Raw genomic sequence first — 26705 nt, 5'->3', positions numbered from 1 at the left:
AGTGAGATACATTTGTTTTAGCTCTTTTTAATCCTGGCCATCAAAACTGTTTTTAACATGCGATTGCATTTAGAATTTATATTTGTTGTGCAATGACTGAGCTTACAAAAGTACGTTTCACTCCTGTACCAGCTTTTTGAGGATCTGCTCTCGCAGATCTATTCCTCTCCTCAAACTCTGTGTGCATGTGATATAACATGCATAACGACTAATGAAAATACACACACAGCAATTTAATTCCACGAATTAAGCAAATTAACCTATAATTTAATAGTTAATACCTTTAACATCCCTAGTTCATATTTTTATTTCACCTTTATTTAACTAGCCAAGTCAGTTAAGAACAAGTTCTTATTTACAATGACGGCCTACTGGGGAACAATGCCTAATTCAGGGGCAGAACGACAGATTCTGCTCGGGGAATCGATCCAGCAACCTTTCGGTTACTGGCCCAAAGCTCTAACCACTAGGCTACCTGCCGCCCCAAAATTGTTGACAAGTAGTACTGATTATTGTTTCTTTGCTGTACTACCTCTTTGAGAGGTTAAATGCACAAGTCTTTTAATTGCTATGTCAGGAACCACTGCAGTACAAATCTAGTAGGCCCTTGTTTATGGGATTTAGGCGGGCAAGTGTTTAAAATGGATAAACACACGAAAACATTGCTGAGTAAGTTCACTATAGCCCTGCATTTTCATAGCTTCATTTTCAAATTGCAGTCGTCTGTCATTGTTTCTGTTTGACCTGTGATATATTTTCCATACTCTTCATGAAGGACGGTTTTGCCTAATGTTAATACAACTTGATCACTGATTTAAGACCAGCTGGTATCCTAGTCCAAATGTCAGCTGGTATGCTCACAACTGTGAGTATAATTGAATGTCAATTAGATAAGTGCAGGGGTATTCTTTTTGCATAAATTCTGTTTTCTTCCCCTGAGCAATAATGGATGGTACATGCAGTGGGAAGACCCATCTCCACTCCAACCAGAATGTCTGTCTTAAAATATGACACATGAAATTGGATAAAAACAGAGAAAGGAGCAGGGCCTAACATTAACTCTTTGGTCCATCAGCCGTGTGGCAGGTCGATACATTTTTATTTTATTTTAATCTACCAGCCACTCCGATTTTTTTTACCAGCCCAAATATTTTTTTTCACTGAAATTACACCAACCAAACAAACGATGAGCATGCTTTCTAATGTTTCTAAAACACTAAATGTACAACTAGTAAGAATTAATGTGGCATATTGTTTTGTTTTAATTTTTTGTCACCTGAGTCTTTTAACCTAAATATCAACGTTGACACATGTTCACCTGCCTCTGTAACATGACTCCAGTCACTTTTTTTGCCTTTTGAGATTGAGTCTGACTAGTAAGTAGTCTGTTGTCTTCTCTTCCCTAGCAGTTAAAACTTAAATATTGAAATATAACATTGTTTTGTTCACAATGTAAATAGCCAAGAAACACAAGGACAAACACCAAGACTTTATTTAAAGTAAATTAGACCTGCTATGCCTGTGAGTAGTGCTTCTAAAAAATATATATATATTTCACTCAGCTCTTCAGGGTTCCCCAACTAGTGGCCTGCGGTCCCCAAGTTTTCTTAGCAAAAAAGAGGGGGAACTCACTTCATCCACCGTCAATGTGTAGCACCCCCCTCTGTGATGTATGGCAACCATTTTTGTGCCAGAACTCTCACCACACATAAACTATCAGTTGGAGAGGTGAGGAGTGATATATTCCAATTAGGAATGAGGGGGATACTTTAGTGGCCATGATGGAATGTGGCCAGGTTGGGAATTCAGCCATGACACCGGGTTGAACACCCCTACTCTTACAATAAGCGCCATAGGATTTTGAATGACCACATGCAGTCGGGACGTCCCAGTCGAAAGACGGCACCGTACGCAGGACAATGTTCCCAAATGTAATCAAGGTTTGACATTAGTCAAATATTATATCACTTTAGGCTTGCAGTCAATTTGCGGTCTAAAAATATGAGAAAAATAAGTGAATATATGCTTGTTGAAAACACTGAGCTAGATGTAGGTTAGGACTTTGGTTAAAGTAGCTAGTTAACAGGAGGCTGATTATTCCTGTAAGGAAGCGGACTTGATTTAAGGTGAGTTGCTGAGAGAGGAGGGGGGGAAAGCTGGCGTAGGCCCATACACACCCCCTACACAGAGATGACCCTGTGAACGGACCGGAGCCACTCTCCTTCCCCCTGTATGGTCCTTAATTTCAATTAGCTATGGCTGATCGTTCACTTTGATGGCATTAGTCGCTCCTCTGAGCTTCGACACATTTGCCTCTGCTCTCGTGCCACTCTGTTGGTTTTGCTAAAGCTGACGGAATTAACTGCAGCGATGGAATCTCCAAATGCTTCACTTCGACTTCCTTTTTCGAGCCTCTGTCTCACACACGCACACAAACTCACACATCAGCCCAATAAAGTTTATTTTTGTTTGTTGACTTTAGTTTTTTCTGTGCCGCGGGATTCCTCACACTTTTGGGCAGCAGTGTTCCCTCTCCTGGCTGACAGTTCTGTTCCGTTATGTAAGGAAGGACAAAGACGGTTACACAACTATCCTGTCAGACAGTGAAGTTTAACACCTGACACCTAGTGCTTGTGAGGAATTTGCATATGACGTGACAAGGCGCTTGAAGCATTTCCCACTTCACAACAGATGTGAGACCAACTCTCCAACTTAATGATAGCACTTAAACTTGAGTAGAACTACAAGATGTCTAGCTAGTACTTTCGTTCTCTATTTTAATGCTTCCTGCATTTCTCTCTGCATTGTTGCTTTTACTCAAAATAACTTTCCCCGGAGCCATGCCCCTGCACTGTGACAGACCTCCCAACCTCAGAATATATTCCTGCATTCTCTCAGGACTTTATAAATAGCCAGCGCGGTTAGTTGCCAATTATCGGCTGCACCCTTAAGTGACCCTGGCATGTTGAGGAGACATTTGAGGCAGAGGCAGTATTGTAAACAGATGAGCACAGCTGATCTCCCCCTGCTGCCTTTCACTCTGAACTTGCTCACTGTGTCCATGGATTTTTTTTCTCTTCAATTTGTATTCCGTTTGCACTCTAGCACTTTCAAATGGCACGTTTCTTGTAATTTGGCCTAAAAGTAGATAACTGCAGTAGGCATTCAATGCACTATTTCCTTTTACGAGGGTGTTTTAGACTTTGCTCTGGTGCCCTCAAATGCCTTTTAAGCTAACCGAATAAAGTTTCTTGCTTGCAGGAATTTAAGATTTCTATTTGATATAGTGCATTTATTTTCCCTGCAAGAGTTTGTCGCGTGCTGTCTGTTTTGAATGTAAACTCACTTTGATATCCCTGGCTAAATAAAGGCCCCTTTGAGTCTCAAGGAGCTCTCCCTGGTGGAAGAATAGCCCCTGTGTTGGTGCTGAGAGCTGTTCTTGGCTGCTGGGCCATATCCAGACCATGCTGCTCCACTTATCTCCCAGCCACAGTAGGGGGCTTCTCTGGCCTGCAGTGGCCCACTCATTGGAGGTTTTATGGGGACACCCTGTCCTCCCCCCCACCCCTTGGAATAACACCTCCCCGGTCTAAAATCAGATGTTTGTGTGTCCCAATGTGCTGTTGGGATGTCTTTGCTGATATTTCTGTCAGCTAGATGAGGATTCCCTGGTATCATACCAGCTATTGACCAACATTTTTCCCCTCAGTATGTTTTCAGGTTCATGTAGGCTAGGCCTAAATCTGTTTTTGAAAGGCTAATCTTAAATACATTTTATGTAATCCCTTTCCCCCAAAAAAATGTCTGCTAAGCAAAAACCTGATAAATGTATTCATATGAATGCTGTAAGTACAGAAATTGTGAGTGACAACTGAAGTTTGACAGCAACTATGTGAGCTTATTTCAGTATTATAGACACTGTTCTGGGATTTCCTATGATCTTCTATGGAGAAGAACCTCGTACTTTCTAACGGCTCTTGTGTGGCTTGGTAGCGTCTTAGAGCGAAACCGGTTACGTGGTCGTGAGAGTATCCGCTTTTCATAGATGGGTCATAATAGTTTAACTCCAACCGTTCAGACTTTAGATGTTTTGTGACAAGAACGGTCTTCGCAATCCGCCCTTGTCTCACAAATGCCACTCTAACTCCCGTTAATCATAGACTAATGGAACAAATGGACAAATCCACTGCAACAACCCTGTAGCTCAAACACACTGTTTAAAAGGGGTTATAAGTCCAAAACGTGCCAGTGTTACTGTGGGTCTCGAGGTTATTGACTTGACTAATCACACAAGTGAGTCAATGTATGAGTCGCCCACATTTTATTTTTCAGACACTATAGTCCTCTACTTTTGTTGTAGGCCTATCTCTTCCTGTTGGAATTTGCCTCGGTCTCTCTCTGGCAGCGTCCTTCTGGCGGTGATGCTGAAGTGGTGGTAATTCCACATGCGCACCGATCCGGCACTGCTAATGACTTCTAAAGTTGTGAGAACTAAGTTATAGGCTGCAGTGATGTGTAATTCCTTTCCCTCAATGGTGGTCGTAGTGTACTGCGGCTGGGTCCCTGGGCTCCTGGCCCGGTGACAGGATGTCTGCAGCGCTGTGCAATGATACCTCTCCACCGTTCGGGTTGCCCAGCAACCCCCCCAGCCTCCTTAACCCAAAGGGGTTTTGCGCACAATCTCAGGGCAGAAACAAAATAAATATTTAGCTAAATCATAGTTTTTATTTTCAACCAGACGTCCCAAGGCTTGTGATATGCAATCAATAGCCTTCCCGACCTGACATGTTTTGTGGTTCCCATCTGCCGTTGACATTGACACACTTTGAAGCGCAGTAAGTCCCATTTGACTAATTTGAGTTTCTTACCCTCTCCTGCTCAGGTCTCCATGGTGCCATGCTGGATTTCTATCGCCAGCGTCTATGTTCTTTATCCCTATGGATCTGTATGACCCCCAGCACCAACACTGGTCTCTACAAGCATCCTCAACATGCTCCTGCACCATGGATCCCCCAGTGAGGTAAGACTGCTCTCTATGGCTGTTACAGTGAATCAGAGAGATGACTCCTGCTCTGGATTATGCTTGTGATGATGCATGTTCAGCCCCATACAGTGTGTAATTTGTGCAAGATGTGTTGTGGTCACATGCTTGGTTGGTGAATGCATCTCTATTTGGATTCCATCTCAGCCTTTTTTTATCTTACCTAACAAACAAATGTTAATTTCTCTCTGGAGGGCACCGGTGATTCCTCCAAAAGCTGATTATACCCCTCTAAGGAGATTAACCCCTGACCTCTCCCAGCAGAGCTGGCCAATCAGGTGGTTTCCTGCATCATAATTGCAGGCACAGATTGGGTTATTGGAGCTGTCTACTGATGTGATTAATAACTGGAGGAATAAGAGAAGGAAAGGACCTGATTGCACATGCTTCTGGAGGTTTAGGCTAGACATCTGTAAGTTTGCTTTGGGTAGAGTGACACCCGCCATAAGAGATCTAGAATGGAATTTCTGGAGTATTTCGTATGCATTTATTTGTTTTGGTCTAAGTATTGTTGACATTAAGACACCTAGTCTTATTTCAAGTTAAAAATGTATAAAAGATTAGATAATAAACTGATCGGTTGCACATGTGTTCTTTTATTTTGTTTTTGTTTGAGAGAGAGAAAAGACTGAGCTTACGCACTCCACCGGCAAACTTTCAGAGTCAGGGAGTCTACTCAAGCAAATTACTACCATATGTTCACAGAGAACGTTGAACCCAATGTTTTTCACCTCCTCGTTTTTAAACAACACTAAGGCGAGCGGGTGAGTTTCCGGATTTGTGCCTCCAGTCACTCATGGACTCTAAAGCAGGTGTCCTCAACTGTTGGACGTAAGACTGAAAACACCAGCAATTGCCGGCTCCAAGCGATTTTAATTTTGGAAATCTGTTTTATGTTTTAGTCATATCTATTTGAGCTTCTTGCGGTCAATTTGCAGATACCTGCTCTAAGGCATGGTGTGATCTAAAGGAAGGGGTGGGATCTTCTCTCCTTGTTGATAGGTGAGGAAACCGAGGTAATGTTTTAGGGGACAACGCTAGTCGAGTCGGGGGGGTGTTCCTCCATGAGAGATATTTCACTAGATGTATAAATGTGAAGCACCCGCTTGGTGTTTCCACTCGCTACCAAATATGGTAGTGAGAGGTAGCCCAGTGGCCGGCAGTGGGAGAAGATGGAACATAATGGATTTTGGCCGACGCTGCACATTTTCTCATCGATGAAACATTTGTTCTCAATACAGTTTTCTGTTCCCAAAACTACAATCTGTTACGAACAGAGTGAACTAAGTTTTGTAGACTTTACCCTTTGCCAAAGTAAAAAAAAAAAAAAGGTATTTGTTTAGGAGTGCGAAGGCAGGCATATTGAGGTATCTCTCACAGTGTTCACTAACAGAAATATGCAAATGAATGATAGAACATGCCAATAGGATCTCTCTAGCTCGTGCTCATCTCTGTCCACCACTTTGCTTGTTCTGTCCGCTATGACACATTGTTTTACCCATTTGAAAGACAAACCACAGCCAATCTTGGTTTGGTTCTAAAAAGAAATTGGTCCTGTTGACGGGGATGCAGTACTTGTTTTTTGGAAGGCTCCCAAAAATATGTGAATTCTAGAAGTCACTGACTTCTGACTTGTTGACAGAAGAAGCTAGCAGTTATCCGGATAGATTAGATTAGCCCACCTTCGCTCTGCGCAGTAGTCGATGTGTGTGGAACATGTTAATTCCTTAGTGATGTGGACACCAAGGAACTTGAAGCTCTCGGCTCGCTTCACTACAGCCCCATCGATGTGGATGGCGGTGTGTTCAACCCTCCGTTCCTGTAGTCCACAATCATCTCCTTTGTCTCGCTGACATTGAGGTTGTTGACCTGGCACCACACACTGCCAGGTCTCTGATGACATACCTAGAGGCTGCCTCATCTTCGGTGATCAGTCCTATCAACATCGTGTCGTCAGCAAACTTGATGATGGGGTTTGAGTCGTGCGTGGCCACGCAGTTGTGGGTGAACATGGAGTACAGGAGGCGACTAAGCACACACCCCTGAGGGGCTCCTGTGTTGACAGATGTGTTGTTGCCAACCCTCACCGCCTGGGGGCGGCACGTCAGGAGGTTCCGGATCCAGTTACAGCTGGAGGTGTTCAGTCCCAGGGTCCTGAACTTGGTTATTATGGTGTTGACTGCTGAGCTGTAGTCAATGAACATCATTCTGACAGGTGTTCCTTTTGTCCCGGTGGGTGAGAGCAGTGTGGAGTGCAATAGAGATTGCATCATCTGTGGATCTGTTGAGGTGGTATGCTAGTTTGGGCTGGGTGATATGGCCAAAATATATCACAGTATTAAAACAAAAAACAAAACAAAAATGTAAATGGTATAGTATGCCTGTATTTGACGTTATTTTATGTTTTTGAATAATACAAGTTCTACATGTAGTAGTACATTTCTAAGTGATTTCAATGGGTCTTTCTCCATTCTGATTTGTTTTATACTGTTCAATTCAACTAAAAATACTTTTCAGCATTTTCATCAATTTCTGTATAGCTAATTATGTTTGCTCTGACTCATTTTGCTAGCTAGTTAGCTAAGAAATGTAATAACTAGCGATTAGCATTTACGGCTAACAAGTATTTAGGTGCATCTTGCTAAGAAAAGAAAGTAGCTGTTTGCAGATGTAATAAACAAAATAATAGTGTAATTATAGAATACTAGTGGGTTTATATTAAGAAGCAAAGTGAAAACAGCATTGTTGTCATCAACATTGTTGCATGGGCTACATTGACCATGGAGGAGGAACAAATGTGTTCCTTGAGTGATGGGGCAGGGCTAGGTCTGTGAGGAAAACGGCATGGAGAGGGATGACTCAAGTAGCAAAGTAAACTATAAAAATGTAAGGTACACACAGCGTATCACATGTAACAAACCAAACATTCAAATACCATTTATAGAATGTAAAGTAAAAACCCAAACCGGTCCGTGCATCAATACCAGTGTATTGTAAAATACGGTTTTCCACACAGCCCTATGGTATGTGGAATTGGTGTGGGTTCAGGATGTCTGGGATGATAGCCCTATTTGGTAAAAGACCATGTCCATATTATGGCAAGAACAGCTTAAATAAGCAAAGAGAAACAACAGTTCATTACTTTAAGGCATAAAGGTCAGTCAATCTGCAAAATTTCAAGAACTTTGAAAGTTTCTTCAAGTGCAGTTGCAAAAACCAAGTCCTAAGATGAAACTGGTTATCATGAGGACCGCCACAGGAAAGGAAGACCCAGATTTACCTGCGCTGCAGAGGATCATTTCATTAGAGTTAACTGCACCTCAGATTGCAGCTCAAATAAATGCTTCACAGGGTTCAAGTAACAGACACATCTCAGCATCAACTGTTCAAAGGAGACTACAAATCAAGCCCCCATGGTCGAATTGCTGCAAAGAAATCACAACTAAAGGACACTAATAAGAAGAGACCTGCTTGGACGAGACTGGTGGAAATCTGTCCTTTTTGGTTCCAACCGCTGTGTATTTTGAGATGCAGAGTAGGTGAATGGGTGATCTCTGCATGTGTTGTTCCCACCATGAAGCATGGATGAGGTGGTGTGATGGTGTGGGTGTGCCTTTCTGGTGACACTGTCAGTGATTTATTTAGAATTCAAGGCTACCACAGCATGTTTTATTTATTTATAATTAACCTTTAACTAGGCAAGTCAATTAAGAATAAATTCGTATTTACAATGACGGCCTGGATACAGTGGGTTACCTGCCTTATTCAGGGGCAGGATGACAGATTTTTACTTTGGCACCTCAGGGATTTGATCTAGCAGCCTTTCAGTTACTGGACCAATGCTCTAATCACTAGGCTACCTGCCACCCCATTCTGCAGCGATACACCATCCCATCCGGTTTGTGCTTAGTGATAGCCGTACTATAATTTGTTTTTCAACAGGATAATGACCCAACACACCTCCAGGGTTGTAAGGACTATTTGACCAAGAAGGAGAGTGATGGAGGGCTGCATCAGATGACCTAGCCTCCACAATCACCCGACCACAACCCAATTGAGATGGTTTGGGTTGAGTTGGATCACAGAGTGAAGGAAAAGCAGCTAACAAGTGCTCAGCATATGTGGGAACTCCCTCAAGACTGTTGGAAAAGCATTCCAGGTTAAGCTGGTTGAGAGAATGCCAAGAGTGTGCAAAGCTGTTATCAGAGCAAAGGGTGGCTATTTGAAGAATCTCAAATATAAAATATATTTTGATTTGGTTACATGATTCAGTGTTATTTCATGGTTATGATGTCTTCACTATTATTCTACAATGTAGAAAATAGTAAAAATAAACCCTTGAATGAGTAGGTGTGTCCAAACTTTTGACTGGTACTGTATATACATTATTCCACCTTGACATTATGGGGCTTTCTTTGTTGGCCAGTAGCAAAAAAACAAACAAATTCTGACTAGCACAACAAAATGGGAAGAAAGTCAAGTGGTGTGAATACTTTCTGAAGGCACTTTACATTAAAACATTAGGCATATTTTGAAAGCTGAGAAACAGCCCTGAAACAATTATTTGATATACAATATATATCATAAATCAAATGGTAATCAGTCAAGAAAAAAGACCTGTGAAAATGTGTATCCTGTACAAAAATAACACCCTTTCCCCCCCCAAACTGCCATTAACATCTGAAATTAGAATAATACTTTTTACTGTGAATGAGTTACAGCCTTTTTAGTGAGAGGTGGTATTTTTCTAGAATTCTATGGGATGTTCCATTATCAGATACTTGCTTATCTGCATCGTATATTAAACCCATCTGCACTAAAACGCTTCACTGTGAACTTTTATTATCTGTCTGGAAGCTGGGTTAGTTCAGCTCTCCGGCTGACTGTTAACTTAAATAATCATAAAACAATGTTGGATTGCACTTTCTTGCAAAACGCAGCATCATATGATGCATCATACGGGCCATATTTCTGTGTTTTGAAAGTTGCATATCTTGAAAACATTGTGGGACCATATCCACAATGGCCTAATGTAACAAATATCAAAATAGTTTTAGGTGGAGCTTTTCTTTAAAGATGCACTATGCAGATACCCCCCCCTTTACTTGGTTGTTAAAATTCAAAAAGTGTACCTAATTTCAGTTTGCTAGAGACTCATTGTACCAATTAAACCACAGTGAAATATATTTTCCATAACCCAAAATAGTGTGTTTTCAGCTGTTTTGAAGCTGGTGTACAAAACTGAAAGTAAGAGGCAAAAACTAAACTTAAGCAAGGGAAGCATAGAAATAGTGCACATAACAGATCTACCGCTTCTTAGACTTTCTTTCAATGAGAATGACAGATCTATAACTTGCGTTTCTATGTGAATTTGGGCTGGTCACCCAAAAAGTGACATTGTAGCTTTAATAATTCTAATGAAAATACCCTATGTCCTTATCAAACTGTTTTTGTATATTTTCAGTGTGGAACCTGCATGTTTAGTGGGCTATGGCCTAGGCTAACCCATTCTAATTGACGCTAGCAGTTCACAAAGTAACTTAATATACGCAGACAATGGGTGGGATACAATTATTCCAAATCTGCAGCTAGTTGTTGGAACACATTTTCCTACTTCAATCAACCAGTCCATTTTGAATTTGTGATAAAACTGTCATCATTTGGCAAGAAAATGTAGCATGTGTATCTTATCAGTTAGAGGATCTTTTTTTATACCCACTGTTTTTATAGGCATTTCTGTAGGCCTAATGGGAGCTTGTGTGCACACTCAGCACACGTGTGTAGAGGGAGCAGTCAGAAGACAATTGAGTGAGTGAGACACTGAGGGGGAAAGGGAGTCATGGAGAACATGCTTTGTTTGGTTTCTATTTTGTTGTGCCCCACATGCACATGGAACACTATAGTCAAAGCAAATTAATGTTATCTTCAAGATTATTTTTTTAAACATTTGAGACCAAGCACATTTCAACAAATAGTTGTACATGGGTTGGTATACTCGCTGATGGTACTCAGTTTACTATTTTCCCTCTAACCACTCTGACATCAATGCAAATGCAATCGGAAATCGCATCAAAACAGTAGTGTGCTTTTAAAACTCCCCTCACTGTGATTGATCAATTTGAAGAAAGTTCATCAGGTTGAAACTGAGTGGAAAAAATTGTCATTGTGGATGTTGCTTCAAAGCCCAACACAACGAAATGGACAGTGCTTTCTAAGGTGGTGATTAATTTAAAACACCCACAGAGCATATGCATATGAATAAGCCTACATCCCAAGCCCCCCCAACCCGACTTAAAATAAGGATTGTGCCGTTATACAATATATAGCCTGCCACATATTACGCATGTCAGGAAAAAATTACAGATGAAGGTGTCTTTGGTACATAATTGATGTAGCCTATACTTCAAAATGGAACTGTTTCTAGTAATTGCCTTTGTGTGGACTGTTATTATGCATACTGGATGTAATGGTTACCTTATGCTACACTCCAAACGTTCTATTCATGAGTCTGCCGAAATAACTCATAGGCCTAGGTGATGTTGTTGGTTCATTGAATGTGCAGGGCAGCTTAAAGAGTTAGCTTACAATGATTTTGAATAGCCCAGTAAAATGGCATTTTTTATTTTCCTAATTAATAGGCTGATGCAGAGCACCAAATTCAAATAATTTACTATAACAATCTAACTTTCATGAAATCACACATGCAAGATACCAAATTAAAGCTACACTTGTTGTGAATCCAGTCAACATGTCAGATTTCAAAAAGGCTTTTCGGCGAAAGCAAACAATGCTATTATCTGAGGATGGCACCATAGTAAACTGACACACACATTTCAACCCTCCAGGCGTGACACAAAATGCAGAAATAAAGATAATTCATGCCTTTGACGAGCTTCTTTTGTTGGCTCTCCAATATGTCCCATAAACATCACAAATGGTTCTTTTGTTCGATTAATTCCGTCGACATATCCATTTATTTGGCCCGTTTGATCCAGAAAAACACCGGTTTCAACTTGCGCAACGTGACTACAAAATATCTCAAAAGTTACCTGTAAACTTTGCCAAAACATTTCAAACTACTTTTGTAATACAACTTTAGGTATTTTTTAATGTAAATAATCAATAAAATTGAAGACTGGTTGATCTGTGTTCAATACAGGAGGAAACAAACTGTAGCTAGCTTTCAGGTCAAACGCTTCAAACAAAGAGTCCTCTTCACTCTAGCCTCGTTCTGAACATTTACTACTTTATTACACAAAGGAAAAACCGCAACTGCAAGAAGGTCCCTTAGAAATCTGGATTCCCAATGAAAACCCATTGAAACGAGTGACCTCAAAAAAATCTGAATGGTTTGTCCTTGGGGTTTCGCCTACCAAATAAGTTCTGTTATACTGATTGGAACAGTTGTAGAAACTTCAGTGTTTTCTATCAAAATCTACTAATTATATGCATATCTTATCTTCTGGGGATGAGTAGCATTTGGGCATGCTTTTCATCCAAAATTCCGAATGCTGCCTCCTATCCTAGAGAAGTTAGAGGATAAGGTGGAACGTAGTTCCCTAGGGTTAGAGGTAGAAACGTGAATTTATAATGACAGAAAGTGGCTTTAGGACCGGATACAGTGGAAGAGAAGGTAGAGCGGAGGGAGTGAAAGGATGATAGGTCCTCCGGAAATGTAGTTTTCAATTTTTGCTCAGCTAATCGCAGCCCTGAAAGTGGACAGTGCGAGTCATAGGATGCGGAAAGGGAGGAGAGTAGGGTTAGAGAGGCAGAATCGGGAGACTGGAGGGAGTAGGATTTAACAGAAGGGAAAGATGATACTATAGAAGAGGAGAGGGAGCAATTGTGACAGCGCATGATTATCTGGGTAGGGGCTGAGTGGCCAGGGTTGGAAAGGGAGACAACGAAAACAAAGTAGGGATCAGAGACCTGGAAGGGGGAGCTGCAGTGAGATTAGTAGGCGAAGAGCCTCTAGTAAATATGAGTCAAGCTAATTGCCTGCGTTGTGAGTTGGGGGGGATTGGCGAAGGGTGAGCTAAAAAGGCAAGGAGAGGAAAGAGCTTTGGAAATAAATTATTTGAAGGCAGACGTTGAAAGGTTGAAGTCCAAGTACGAAGAGCGGTGAGCCATCGTCGGGAAATTAGCTTGTCAAGCTCATCGAGGAACTCTCCAAGAGCACCTGGTGGGCAATAGATGACAACATTATTCAGCTTGAGTGAACAAGTAATAGTGACCACATGGAACTCAAATGAGGAGATGGACAGGTGAGAGAGGGAGAAAAGAAAAAAGCCCGGTGCCACCACTGCAATGACCAAATGCTCTTGGACTATGAGAGACAACGTAGATGAAGAGAGAGCAGCTGGAGGAGCAGTGTTCTCTGTGGTAATCCATGTCTCCGAAAGGGTCAAAAAGTCAAGGGACTGAAGGTCAGCATATGCTGAGATGAACTCCACTTTCTTGACTGCAGATCAGCAGTTTCCCGAACGCTGACAGACTCAGAATTCCACATAGGTTGCGCAGGGTACACTAAATTAGGATTGCCAAGGGGTGGGGAGCATCTGTAACGCCTACAGGGAGAAGAGCGAACAGGTATAGAAAAAAACATGCATAGTTGCCAAAGCTGGAAAATGAGATAAAAAAAACTAGGTAAAATACTCAAGTGAGAGTGGTGTGGAGCATTCCACTGAACACCTTGGCAGAACTGTCTTAGTTTCTGCGACGTTCTCACTTTTGCCAACGAGACTGACATGACCCCCGCTTACAGCTGTCGCTGAGAAACCAGGGGAGGCTGAAGTACTAACACTAATTGCCTGGCAGAGGTTAAGAGCACACCTCCCTGTACTAATTGCTGATTGCCTAGGAGAGAAGAAACAACTCCCCCTCCAATACAGCCACTGATTTAACAAAAACAAGTCACAAATTGCGCTGCCCCTTAATCCTGGACGTGTCAACAATCATCTGCGAGTTATGAGCAGTCAGCAGTTCACCTACTATGTAGGCTACTGGGAAGATGGGTGGCTCTAGTAGATGGCCCTAGCTAGCAAAAATACCAGACAACAAAATATGAAGACAAAAATGTTACTTATCACTCCTGGAGATATATCATGAGTCCTCTAGCTATAGATAGCTAGCTAACTTGTTTTAGCTTACTGTCTACTAGGCTTGTTATCAAAGTTAATTTCACAGAATCATCAATCAAAAAAAATACTCTAAAATGTAAGTATTATAATTGCCAACAAACTAATTGTATGCAATTTATTGCATTGATATTGTTGTCTAGGTATCTCCCTAGGTTTTGGCCTTTCTAGGGAGTTTTTCCTAGCCACCGTGCTTCTACACCTGCATTGCTTGCTGTTTGGGGTTTTAGGCTGGGTTTCTGTACAGCACTTTGATATATCAGATGATGTAAGAAGGGCTATATAAGTAAATTTGATTTTGATTTGTCCTGGTCTCAGACAAAGTTGTGACAAACCGTTCAGGTCCAGATGAGGCAAGGTGCCTCCCGGTGGCAGCGTTAGCATTCAGTGCCCTGCCAAAACTCAGGCAGGGCTCTAGCCATACCTCTAAATATGGTTCGATATCAAAATCCTAAAAATAGAGCAGGTTAAATGCACATGCCTAGTGTTGGTGGATGGAATACATCTCTTTGCTTAGCTTAAACCCCTAACGCGTTTCCAGATTAGCCTATGTGGTGTGGTCAGTTCAAACCACTGAACTGCTAGGCCTATACCCAGTATATTCCTGATGACGATCCAGTGTGTGTTGTAATGAAACGCATCACTTGCCCCACATCCTCCCATCTCCAAGGTCAGTCTATTGACCGCGGGAGAGATGCTTTCCTGACAGAGTACTAGCAGATCCTGTTGTCCTGACAAGCCTTAGTTCAGATCATGCTCTGGTAGGGAGGATCTGTCTCTCTCAGGGTGGATGGTTTCTCACAGGAGGATTGCTGTGCTGGAGCGCCGCCTGGTTCCAGCTCTTATCAGCACCTTGTCACTCCCCCTCTCCCCAGCACCTTGCCACTCCCCCTCTCCCCTCCCTTGCCAGTGGAATGTGTGAGCAGGTAATGGAAAATAAACAGGCAGAATATCTCAGCTCCTGGGAGTTGGTGGAGTAATAGTGGGCACCTTGCCGGAGCCAAGCCTTAGTCAAAGTAAAAACAATATTTAAACAACAGTGGTTTTGAGTTGGCATGCTTGTGTATTTTCTAAAATGTTCTGCTTTCTTAAAGGGGGCCTCTATTTTAACAAGGTTGTCAACACTGTTTTGTTCAGAGGGTGTTCAGTAGATTTCAGGAGGTAATATCAAGATCACAGGCAACCCTAATATCAATTTGAAACCATGATGTAAAACGTCAATTACCCTGTAGAGTGGTTTAATCATAGGGTAGCCTACTCGTCCATGGGTGTCATATGCGTGTGAGCCGTGGTGTGTGTGTTCACTGTGTGTGTGTTCACTGTGTGTGTGTTCACTGTGTGTGTGTTCACTGTGTGTGTGTTCACTGTGTGTGTGTGTGTAAGCATGCCTTATGCTTTGGCTGTGGTTGCAGTAATTGACTGCGACTGTGAAGGATAACCTCAGATCCTGGGAGGCCTGGTCACAGAGAGAACAACACTGGCTCACTTCATTTTTTTATTTCACCTTTATTTAACCAGGTAGGCAAGTTGAGAAGTTCTCATTTGCAACTGCGACCTGGCCAAGATAAAGCAAAGCAGTTTGACACATACAACAGCACAGACTTACACATGGACCTAACAAACATACAATCAATAATACAGTAGAAAAAGTCCATATACAGCATGTGCAAATGAGGTAGGATAAGGGAGGTAAGGCAATAAATAGGCCATGGTGGTGAAGTAATTACAATATAGCAATCAACACTGGAATGGTGGAATGTGCAGAAGATGAATGTGCAAGTAGAGTTACTGGGGTGCAAAGGAGCAAGAAAAATAAATGAATACAGTATGGGGATGAGGTAGTTGGATGGGCTATTTACAGATGGGCTATTTACAGATGGGCTATGTACCTGTGCAGTGATCTGTGAGCTACTCTGACAGCTGGTGCTTAACTTCTTACAGATCATTGGGACGCTAGCGTCGCACCTCGACAACATCCGATGAAATTACAGAGCGCGAAATTCAAATTACAGAAATCGTAATATTAAACATTCATGAAAATATCATGTCATCATTTCAAAGCTTAACTTCTTGTTAATCCAGCTGCATTGTCAGATTTCAAAAAGGTGAAAGCACACCATGTGATTATCTGAGGACAGCGCCCCACACACAAGCATTACATACATTTTCCAACCAAGCAGAGGCATCACGAAAGTTAGAAATAGCGATAAAATAAATGACTTACTTTTGAAGATCTTCATCTGGTTGCAATCACAAGAATCCCCGCTACATAACAAATTGCCCTTTTGTTCGATAAAGTCCTTCTTTATATCCCAAAAAAGTAAACAATATAATCTAAGACGGAGAATACCGGAGACCATTACCGGATATATATAACCAAGTACGCACACTCACCGGAACACGCAACAAACACTACAGCCAAAATGGGAGCCACTTACTAAAACTATAAATTCTAGCACATTTTTCAAAAACAAGCCTGAAAATCTTTCTAAAGACTGTTGACATCTAGTGGAAGCCCTAGGAGCAGCAATCTGGGAGGTATTCCTTTTATAGTCCCATTGACCGCCATAGTAATCAAAGGGTGAGCTGAAAAAAAAGATCTGGATGGATTGTCCTTGGGTTTCTGTTATACTCACAGACATTATTTTAACAGTTTTGGAGACTTTGGAGTTTTCTATCCAATACTACCAATTTATATGCATATCCTAGCTTCTGGGCCTGAGTAACAGGCAGTTTAGGCACCTTTGGGCACCTCATTCATCTAAACTTCCGAATACTGCCCCCTAGCCCAAAGAAGTTAACCTCTTGAAGCTAGGGGGCACTATTTTTATTTTTGGAAAAATAACATTCCCAAAGTAAATGGCCTATTTCTCATGACCAGATGCTAGAATTAGTCTTTAGAAATAGTTTCATGCTTTTATTTTGAAAAATTAGCGTGAAGGATCACATTGCGTAAGTGGAGAGGTGGGGGCTCTCAGAGTGAGTTGGTGCACAATTGAGTAAACCGGCCATTGTTCCTCGCGGTGTTATGGAAAAAGCTACACACTCGGTTGATGTATTACCGAATATATATTTTAAAAACAACCTGAGGATTGATTATAAAAAAACATTTGAAATGTTTTTGTGGACATTCGGGATATTATTTGGAATTTGTCTGCGTTGTAGTGATTTCTGAACATAATGCACCAAACAAACAGAGGTATTTTGGATGTAAAAATAATCTTTATGGAACAAAAGGAACATTTGTTGTGTAACTGGGAGTCTCGTGAGTGAAAACATCCGAAGATCAAAGGCTTCTCTGACTTTCGTGACCAAGCTACCTGATGCTAAGTGTACTTAATGTTTTGTCATGCAATCGATAAACTTACAAACTCTTGGATTGCTTTCGCTGTAAAGCATAATTTCAAAATCTGAGACGACAGGCGGATTAACAAAAGGCCAAGCTGTGTTTTGCAATATTGCACTTGTGATTTCATGAATATTTTTAGTAATATTATTTGACTGAGGCGCTATGCTATTCAGCGGTTGCTGATGACAATTATCCCGCTTAAGGGATGGGTTGCGTCGAAGTGAACTGACTTGCCAAGTTAAATAAAAGGTAGAATTTTTTTTTTTTAAATATTAATTCCCGATTGTTATGAAAAATAGAAATCGGCCCTAATTAATCGGCCATTCCGATTAATCGGTCGACCTCTATTCTGAAGTTTGCCAATGAACATCTGAACAATTCAGAGGACAACTGGGTGAAAGTGTTGTGGTCAGATGAGACCAAATTGAAGCTCTTTGGCATCAACTCAACTCGCCGTGTTTGGAGGAGGAGGAATGCTGCCTATGACCCCAAGAACACCATCCCACCGTCAAACATGGAGATGGAAACATTATGCTTTGGGGGTGTTTTTCTGCTAAGGGGACAGGACAACTTCACCGCATCAAAGGGATGATGGACGGGGCCATGTACCGTCAAATCTTGGGTGAGAACCTCCTTCCCTCAGCCAGGGCATTGAAAATGGGTCGTGGATGGGTATTCCAGCATGACAATGACCCAAAACACACGAACAAGGCAACAAAGGAGTGGCTCAAGAAGAAGCATATTAAGGTCCTGGAGTGGCCTAGCCAGTCTCCAGACATTAATCCCATAGAAAGTATGTATAGGGAGCTGAAGGTTAAATTTGCCAAACGTCAACCTCGAAACCTTTATGACTTGGAGAAGATCTGCAAAGAGGAGTGGGACAAAATCCCTCCTGAGATGTGTGCCAACCTAGTGGCCAACTACAAGAAACGTCTGACCTCTGATTGCCAACCAGGGTTTTGCCACCAAGTACTAAGTCATGTTTTGCAGAGGGGGTCAAATACTTATTACCCTCATTAAAATGCAAATCAATTTATAACATTTTTGACATGCATTTTCTGGATTTTGTTGTTGTTATTCTGTCTCTCACTGTTCAAATAAACCTACCATTAAAGTTAGACTGATAATTTCTTTGTCTTCCTATTTCGCAAAAAAGCACCCTTTTCTCATACTGCCAAACATACCCTCGTAAAACTGACTATCCTACCGATCCTCGACTTCAGCGATGCCATTTGCAAAATAGGCTCCAACACTCTACCCAACAAATTGGATGCAGTCCATCACAGTGCCATCCGTTTTGTCACCAAAGCCCCATATACTACCCACCACTGCGACCTGTATGCTCTCGTTGGCTGGCCCTCGCTTCATACTCGTCACCAAACCCACTGGCTCCAGGTCATCTACAAGACTCTGCTAGGTATAGCACCGTCTTATCTCAGCTCACTGGTCATCATAGCAGCACCCACCCGTGGCACACGTTCCAGCAGGTATATTTCACTGGTTACCCCCAAAGCCAATTCTTCCTTTGGTTGCCTCATTCCAGTTATCTGCTGCCAATGACAGGAATGAACTGCAAACAAACAACAACAACAACAAAAAATCACTAAAGCTGGAGACTTATCTCCCTCACAAGCTTTAAAGCAAAACACACATTGAGTTCAGTTTGGTCAACAGTTCTAAACAAATGGATTTGTCTGTGGACTACAACATCGTGGTTTCTGATTTAAATTTTAGTGTTAAGTTTTTGTTTCAACATTTGCCTAGCCTATCTTTAGAGTTAAAAAGCCTCTGCAAGCTCCTTTTCATAGGTTCTGCCCTGGTCACACTGACTGTGTGAAATGGGAATGGCAGGTGTGACGCGTCAGATCACAGTTGAGGCCTCTATCTTGTAGTGTACTTTAGACACACACGCTCTTATTTCTCAATTCTTATGACATTGTGTACCTCTAGTGGTCCTCCCTAACCTAATTGATGTTATAATTTGTCATGTTTATGGTAGCAATGTATGGTTTATGACACATAGGTTAGGCAAAGTGTTTCCTTGGTGATACTGTCATGATAAAACACTTACCCTACCTCACACACTCTGTTTGAGCAACATCGGTAGAGATGTTTGAACTATCTTTTTAGCTATATCAGGTTAAAGGTGTAAACAGGTTCAAAAGTGCTAGGCAAATATTAATCTTATACTTCTATACACTGTGTGGTTTTAGGTGTATTTGAGCAGTGGCAGGTGTTACTTTGCCCTGCAAATGAACTTTTGTTTCTCCTACTCACAGAAGTAAATCTCCCTACCAATAGGGACTCACGCACTGTCTTCTGAAATTTGTCAATGAGGAAGGGAGAGATGCTGGAGAGTGTGGAGAAGGAAAATGAGGAAGAGGATGAAGAGTACGTCATGGATAAGGAGGGAAAGGCGGCAGCTCAGTGTGGATGGGTATTCTTATGCTAATCCACTCCCTGGATGAGTTGCAAAGCAGCCAAGCAAACAATGGCAGTGGAGCCAGAAAGTCTGCCCTGCAGTCTAGCAGGCCTTGAAAGGCATGTGGGCAGGGCGCTGACACTGGGAGAAGGCTGCCTGCATGGAGGGGCCCCAGGAGAGGCCAGGGATCTGGGCCAAGGTAGTGCGAACTAGAGAGAGTGGAAGAGCAGGAGCATGGGGGGGGGACAAATGACATGGCAGCAGGGCTGTAGTGAAGAGCTCTTTCCAAGGCTGTGAGAGGGATGTAGCAAGAGTGTTTAGTTGTGTTTCTCATTTACACCCCCTTGTCTCTGTTGTCCATTCACCAGGCCCATATTGCTCAAGTCTACCTTATTACCCTCCACTAAATCGCCCAATATTAGTCCATTTATTTTTCGAGCTTAGGAGATGGAAAGTAAGCATTGAAGTCAATCAGGCCGCCTTGTTTTCAGTTAGATTGCTGTCTTCCAGAACGGGAAGTGCAGATGCATTAAGGTTGGTTATTGATGTCTGGTCTCCCCTACAGCTTTCCAGAGGAGGAAGCGGAGAGGCATTAGAGTTGGATTATTGATGTCTGCGACCCCCCCCCCAAGCACAAAGGAGGCATGCAGCTGCAGGCTCATTTTACAGAGCTATTACTATATGAGGGAGTGGGGGTGCAGCATCTGTTGTTTCTATACCAGGTCTCAGTTCGAGTGGATTCATTCATATGCTGACATGAAAGAGAATCCTGAGATTGTTGTTTGTAAAATTGTATACATTTGGCAAGGGTTGGACAAGATCATTCCCGACTCTGGCCCTACCATACGGCCATGTTCAGCTTTAAGGGATTGTTCAGTCGGAAAATCAAAATGTGTCAGTGAGTTTCATACTTTGGGAGTGCACTATCACTACAAATTCACCTCATGTTAGACAGTTTCTAGATGTGCTAGTTCTTGTCCTGAGAATAAGCACTGTGCGGTGTTGAATTTCTTTATCATTTCCATCACAGGATTTCCACATTTACTAGACTTTTCGCAAAAATACTCTCGGCTACATAATGGAATGTAAACTAGCGTACTTGTAACATCTCGACCGCAACCTCCGGAGCGCAGGACACTCACTTGACAGTTGCTCCCATCTAAACAAGGCAGTGTAAACAGAAATGTCTTGTTGAGCCAACACTCTTACAGTAAAAATTGTAATAGCATAGCAATGTTTTTGAAACGACTGAAATGTACAGACATTTTCCTCTTTTTTATAACCTGTTTTATTGAGTTTTTACCTGAAATTGTTGTAACAGCCAGTTACGTTCTGAAATTGTCATCGTAGCTTTAAATCTCAACAGTTTTTTTTTTTTGTTTGCTTGACTGCACTGAGCTGCCACCGAGATCCAGGCAAGAATCAATTCCCCATTGAATTATCAATGTTTTAAGTCACAATTTGCTTTTACCTCATGACTTCCATGATATTGATAAAGTTAAGCCTGGTTTATTCTAAGGTAACTTTAATACTGTAGCTAGTGTAGCATAAAACTTCAATTATTCAGCCTCAAATATGCGCCAGTCCCTCTTAATAGCCATGCAATTGCACACATTTCAGAAAATAAACACCTATTTCAAATAAACGGTGGGTCTAAAGTAGTTGTTTGAGGTTATCATGATTTTGTTTTGAGGTTTCATGTTTGATTTGTTAAATAAAGAAATTCAGTAATGGCAATCATCTGTTTTTATTGCCAGAAAGAAACTGCTAGCCATTGGCTGCTAACAGCTGAGAACTGCTATGTAACGGACAAACACAAAAACAGTCAACTTCGAGACCGCTAGAAATGGTCAAAGAACTGATGAAAATGCACAGTCAGAGGAGAATAATTATTGTCAAGGAAACGTTTTTTGTTGAAATAGAGCCATACCAAGACAAAATAAATGTGACCTGGTGTAAAAATGATAACACAGTGCAGGAAATTAAGAATCTTACTAAAATGCTGGAATTAAACAATGGACGAAATGGACGCCTGGCTCATAGAAGCCTGTCTCTAATATTAGAGATAATATTAGCTTATTTAAGCACCTGTTGTGTTCAGTGATTTAATCAATTAATTTCCGAGGTGTTTATTTGAAATTTTACGGAAAGCCTAATAGCGCCTATCTAGCAATGGTATAGCTAAACATGACAAAGTATTTTGTTGAGCTAGCTAGCTCGCTTGCTAACCTTATCTAACTGTGTAGCCTATATTATATGAATGACACTGTATGATAATGTTACTGTACATGTTATATTTGTTTGGGAGGGGTTAACGCTCAATATTGATATGCTAACATTACTCAATATTGATATGCTAACATTACTTGATCATGAAGCATGTTACTTAGCTAGCAGGAGTAAGCTGTGTATTATCACATTTTATTGGTCACATACATGTGTTTAGCAGATGTTATAGCGAGTGTAGCGAAATACTTGTGCTTCTAGTTCCGAAAGTGCAGTAATATCTAACAAGTAATATCTAACAATTTTCATAAAAAAGACCTAATACACACAAATCTAAGGAAAGGAATTAGAATATATGGGATGAGCAATTCAGAGCAGCATAGGCTAAGATGCAATAGATAGAATTGAATACAGTATATACAGTTGAAGTCGGAAGTTTACATACACCTTAACCAAATACATTTAAACTCAGTTTTCCACAATTCCTGACATTTAATTTGAGTAAAAATTCCCTGTTTTAGGTCAGTTAGGATCACAACTTTATTTTAAGATTGTGAAATGTCAGAATAATAGCAGAGAAATATTTATTTCAGCTTTTATTTCTTTCATCACATTCCCAGTAGGTCAGAAGTTTACATATACTAAATTAGTATCTGGTAGCATTGCTTTTAAATTGTTTAACTTCGGTCAAATGTTTCGGGTAGCCTTCCACAAGCTTCCCACAATAAGTTGTGTGAATTTTGGCCCATTCCTCCTGTCAGAGCTGGTGTAACTGAGTCAGGTTTGTAGGCCTCCTTGCTTGCACAGCCTTTTCAGTTTTGCCCACCATTTTTCTATGGGATTGAGGTCAGGTCTTTGTGATGGCCACTCCAATACCTTGACTTTGTTGTCCTTCAGCCATTTTGCCGCAACTTTGGAAGTATGCTTGGGGTCATTGTCCATTTGGAAGACCCATTTGCGACCAAGCTTTAACTTCCTGACTGATGTCTTGAGATGTTGCTTCAATATATCCATGTAATTTTTCCCCCTAATGATGCCGTCTATTTTGTGAAGTGCACCAGTCCCTCCTGCAGCAAAGCACCCCCACAACATGATGCTGCCACCCCTGTGCTTCATGGTTGGGATGGTGTTCATCGGCTTGCAAGCCTCCCCCTTTTTCTCCAAACATAACAATGGTCATTATGGCCAAACAGTTCTATTTTTATTTCAACAGCCAGAAGTATGATCTTTGTCCCCATGTGCAATTGCAAGCTGAAGTCTGGATTTTTATGGCGGTTTTGAAGCAGTGGCTTCTTCCTTGCTGAGTGGCCTTTCGGGTTATGTCGATATAGGACTCGTTTTACTCTGGATATAGATAATTTTGTACCTGTTTCCTCCAGCATCTTCACACGGTCCTTTGCTGCTGTTCTGGGATTGATTGACATTTTTTCGTACCAAAGTACGCTTATCTCTAGGAGACAGAACGCGTCTCCTTTCTTAGCGGTATGACGGCTGCGTTGTCCCATGGTGTTTATACTTGCGTACTATTGTTTGTACAGATGAACGTGGTACCTTCAGGCATTTGGAAATTGCTCCCAAGGATGAACCAGACTTGTGGAGGTCTACAATTATTTTTCTGAGGTCTTGGCTGATTTCTTTTGATTTTCCCATGATGTCAAGCAAAGGTAGGCCTTGAAATACATCCACAGGTCCACCTCCATTTGACTTAAATGATGTCAATTAGCCTATCAGAAGCTTCTAAAGACATTTTCTGGAATTTTCAAGCTTTTTAACTTAAGGCTGAAATCCCGTTAACGGGATCGATTTGACAACAGTCAAAACCCTTACACAATACATGTATGTGTTTGAAAAAGTTCATATTTATATCCAAAAATCTCAGTTTATATTGGCGCATCATGTTCAGTAATGCTTCCAAAACATCCGGTGATTTTGCAGAGAGCCACATCAATTTACAGAAATACTCATCATAAATGTTGATGAAAATACAAGTGTTATACACGGAATTAAAGATATACTTCTCCTTAATGCAACCGCTGTGTCAGATTTCAAAAAAGCTTTACGGAAAAAGCACACCATGCAATAATCTCAGTACAGCACGCAGAGACCAAAACAAGCCATACAGATACCCGCCATGAGTCAACAGAAGTCAGAAATAGCATTATAAAAATTAACTTACCTTTGATCTTCATCAGAATGCACTCACTGGAATCCCAGTTCCACAATAAATGTTTGTTGTTCGATAAAGTCAATTTACCTCAGTTTTGTTTGCGAGTTTAGTTCACAATTCACAAGAGGCAGGCACTTAGTTCAGAGGACCTTTCCATTACAGTTCGTAGAAACATGTCAAACGATGTATAGAATCAATCTTTAGGATGTTTTTATCATAAATCTTCAATAATGTTCCAACCGGACAATTCCTTTGTCTTTAGAAAGGAAAAGGAACACAGCTAACTCTCACGGGCGCGCGTGAGACAGAGCTCATGGCCTTCAGCCAGACACCTGATTGGAACAGCTCTTATTCTCTCCCCCTCCACAGTAGAAGCTTGAAACAAGGTTCTAAAGACTGTTGACATCTGGTGGAAGCTCGGACCAAATGTTCCACTGTATATTGGATAGGCAAAGACTTTTCTCAGGTTTTTGCCTGCCATATGAGTTCTGTTATACTCACAGACATCATTCAAACAGTTTTAGAAACTTCAGAGTGTGTTTTATCGAAATCTACTAATAATATGCATATCTTAGCTTCTGGGCATGAGTAGCAGCCAGTTTACTCTGGACACCATATTCATCCAAGCTAATCAATACTGCCCCCCGGCCATAAGAAAAAGGGACAGTAATGTGTAGCGTAGTGTATGTAAACTTCTGACCCAGTGGAATTGTGATACAGTGAAATAATCTGTAAACAATTGTTGGAAAAATTACTTGTGGTTTGTTTCATTATTCAATATTGTAATGTGTTTTAATGTGTTTTAGAGGAAAAGGTGCTTAGTGGCTAACATGATATTTATGGTAAATTTTAGCTGCTGACCAAGAATGTTGCGTTACCAGCCTCAATGAATGGTAAGGCAAGGATGTAGTGTGAATTGGAAAGTAAAAAATCTCTTTTGCCCCGGTTCCTCAGACTGGCCTTCATCTCTCATTGTTGGAATAGGGCCATTGTTGTCTCTGACCTAATGGAGTGATCCTTATCAGTTCACGTCAGTCTCCAGAAGGGATTTAAAGACCTATTAGGAGTGTTTTCAAAATGTTGTCCAGCCTGTAGCCGCTCCTTGGATTTCCAGCCGTTGGATTTCCTGGCATTCATTGAGTTGTGCGACCCAGAATTCCTTTCCCAAGGAGTTGACCATCATGGGTTTGGTGTAAGGGTTATTATTCTATGCAGGTGGCACCACCATCACATGACAATGCCCCCTTTCATCATCTGTGGGAATGGAGTGAGCACAGGGCTAGCTCTCCCAAAAAGGTAGAAGACTGTGGTGACGCAATCTTCCAACTACCTATAGGTCTGCACGTTTCAGTAGCTCTTGGTAGTAGTGTTTCTTTAGGGGAAGATGCTTTACCTGGATGGCCACAATTGAGGTGTGAGGGTCATAAGTAATACCAGGCAAACATATGCTGTGTTGATTATGATTCACCACATCAACCCAGACTCGAGTGCTCTCACCCAGACAAAAGGGGATTTGTTTTGTACTGATAGTCTGCTAGCTCTGCCTCTGACAAGTCACAACAAGACCTTGCTGAGTCCTGAGCCATGTATAAGAGTACAGGTGGTGCTTGCTTAGGACGTCTGTACTCTGCAGGGAAAGTTACCTGACAGCATCGTCCGAGACTACAGGACAACAAACTCTTCAGCCTCCCAAGCCCACTCTTTTAGTACCTCAATGTTAAACTCATTCTCCTTTGATTGTAGATGCTTTTTTAAATATTTATTTATTTATTTTTGTACTTGTTGCCTGTCTTAGACTTTCTTTTTTTTTTTTTTACAACCAAATCTCTATTTTTGATGGAAACGGCATGTTATAGAAGGGTCCAGGCACCTTTTTTGTGATTTCAAATGTTTTTTGAAAATTACCCCAAGCAGAAAATCACTTTTTCGTTCTCATTGTGTAGTATGGGGACCCTGAAAACACGAACAAAGGCTCCAAAAACACCCAAATATGGCGACACATTAAATAGTCATTCTGAACTTTATCCGCAATGTTATATTCAATTTTGTTGCGACTCGAGTGATACCTCTCTGTCCATTTTATTTTTAACTGCCAAATTTAAAGTAAATAATTGAGTAAACAAGGGATACAAAGTACATTGAAAGCATGGGGTGCTTCCACAGGAACTTCCAGACACGTAGAATCTATGCCAAGGCAAATTGAAGCTGTTCTGGCGGCTCGTGGTGGCCCAACGCCCTATTAAGATGCTTTATGTTGGTGTTGCCTTTATTTTGGCAGTTATATGTAGCAGCAGGCTACAAGAATAATGGAATAGCTGGATAGGGGAAACGTCTCAAGTCGCGCAATAGGGAATATAACATTG

At 41.3% G+C, this 26705-nt stretch overlaps 1 protein-coding gene across 5 annotated transcripts in view; it reads left to right on the top strand.

Annotated features, from left to right (window-relative positions):
• The window catches only part of LOC112253704 (bone morphogenetic protein receptor type-1A), a 61967-nt gene that overhangs the window by 7728 nt on the left and 27534 nt on the right, over positions 1-26705 (top strand). For all 5 annotated transcript variants that reach the window (XM_024425694.2, XM_024425685.2, XM_024425662.2 and 2 more), the window contains exon 2: positions 4883-5020. The gene's annotated coding sequence lies outside the window, so the exon portion shown is untranslated. The remainder of the gene's footprint in view (positions 1-4882; positions 5021-26705) is intronic.

This window comes from Oncorhynchus tshawytscha, linkage group LG01 (assembly GCF_018296145.1).
Source record: "Oncorhynchus tshawytscha isolate Ot180627B linkage group LG01, Otsh_v2.0, whole genome shotgun sequence".
NCBI classification, from domain to species: domain Eukaryota; kingdom Metazoa; phylum Chordata; class Actinopteri; order Salmoniformes; family Salmonidae; genus Oncorhynchus; species Oncorhynchus tshawytscha.
This window is presented reverse-complemented; position numbering and strand designations above follow the sequence as displayed.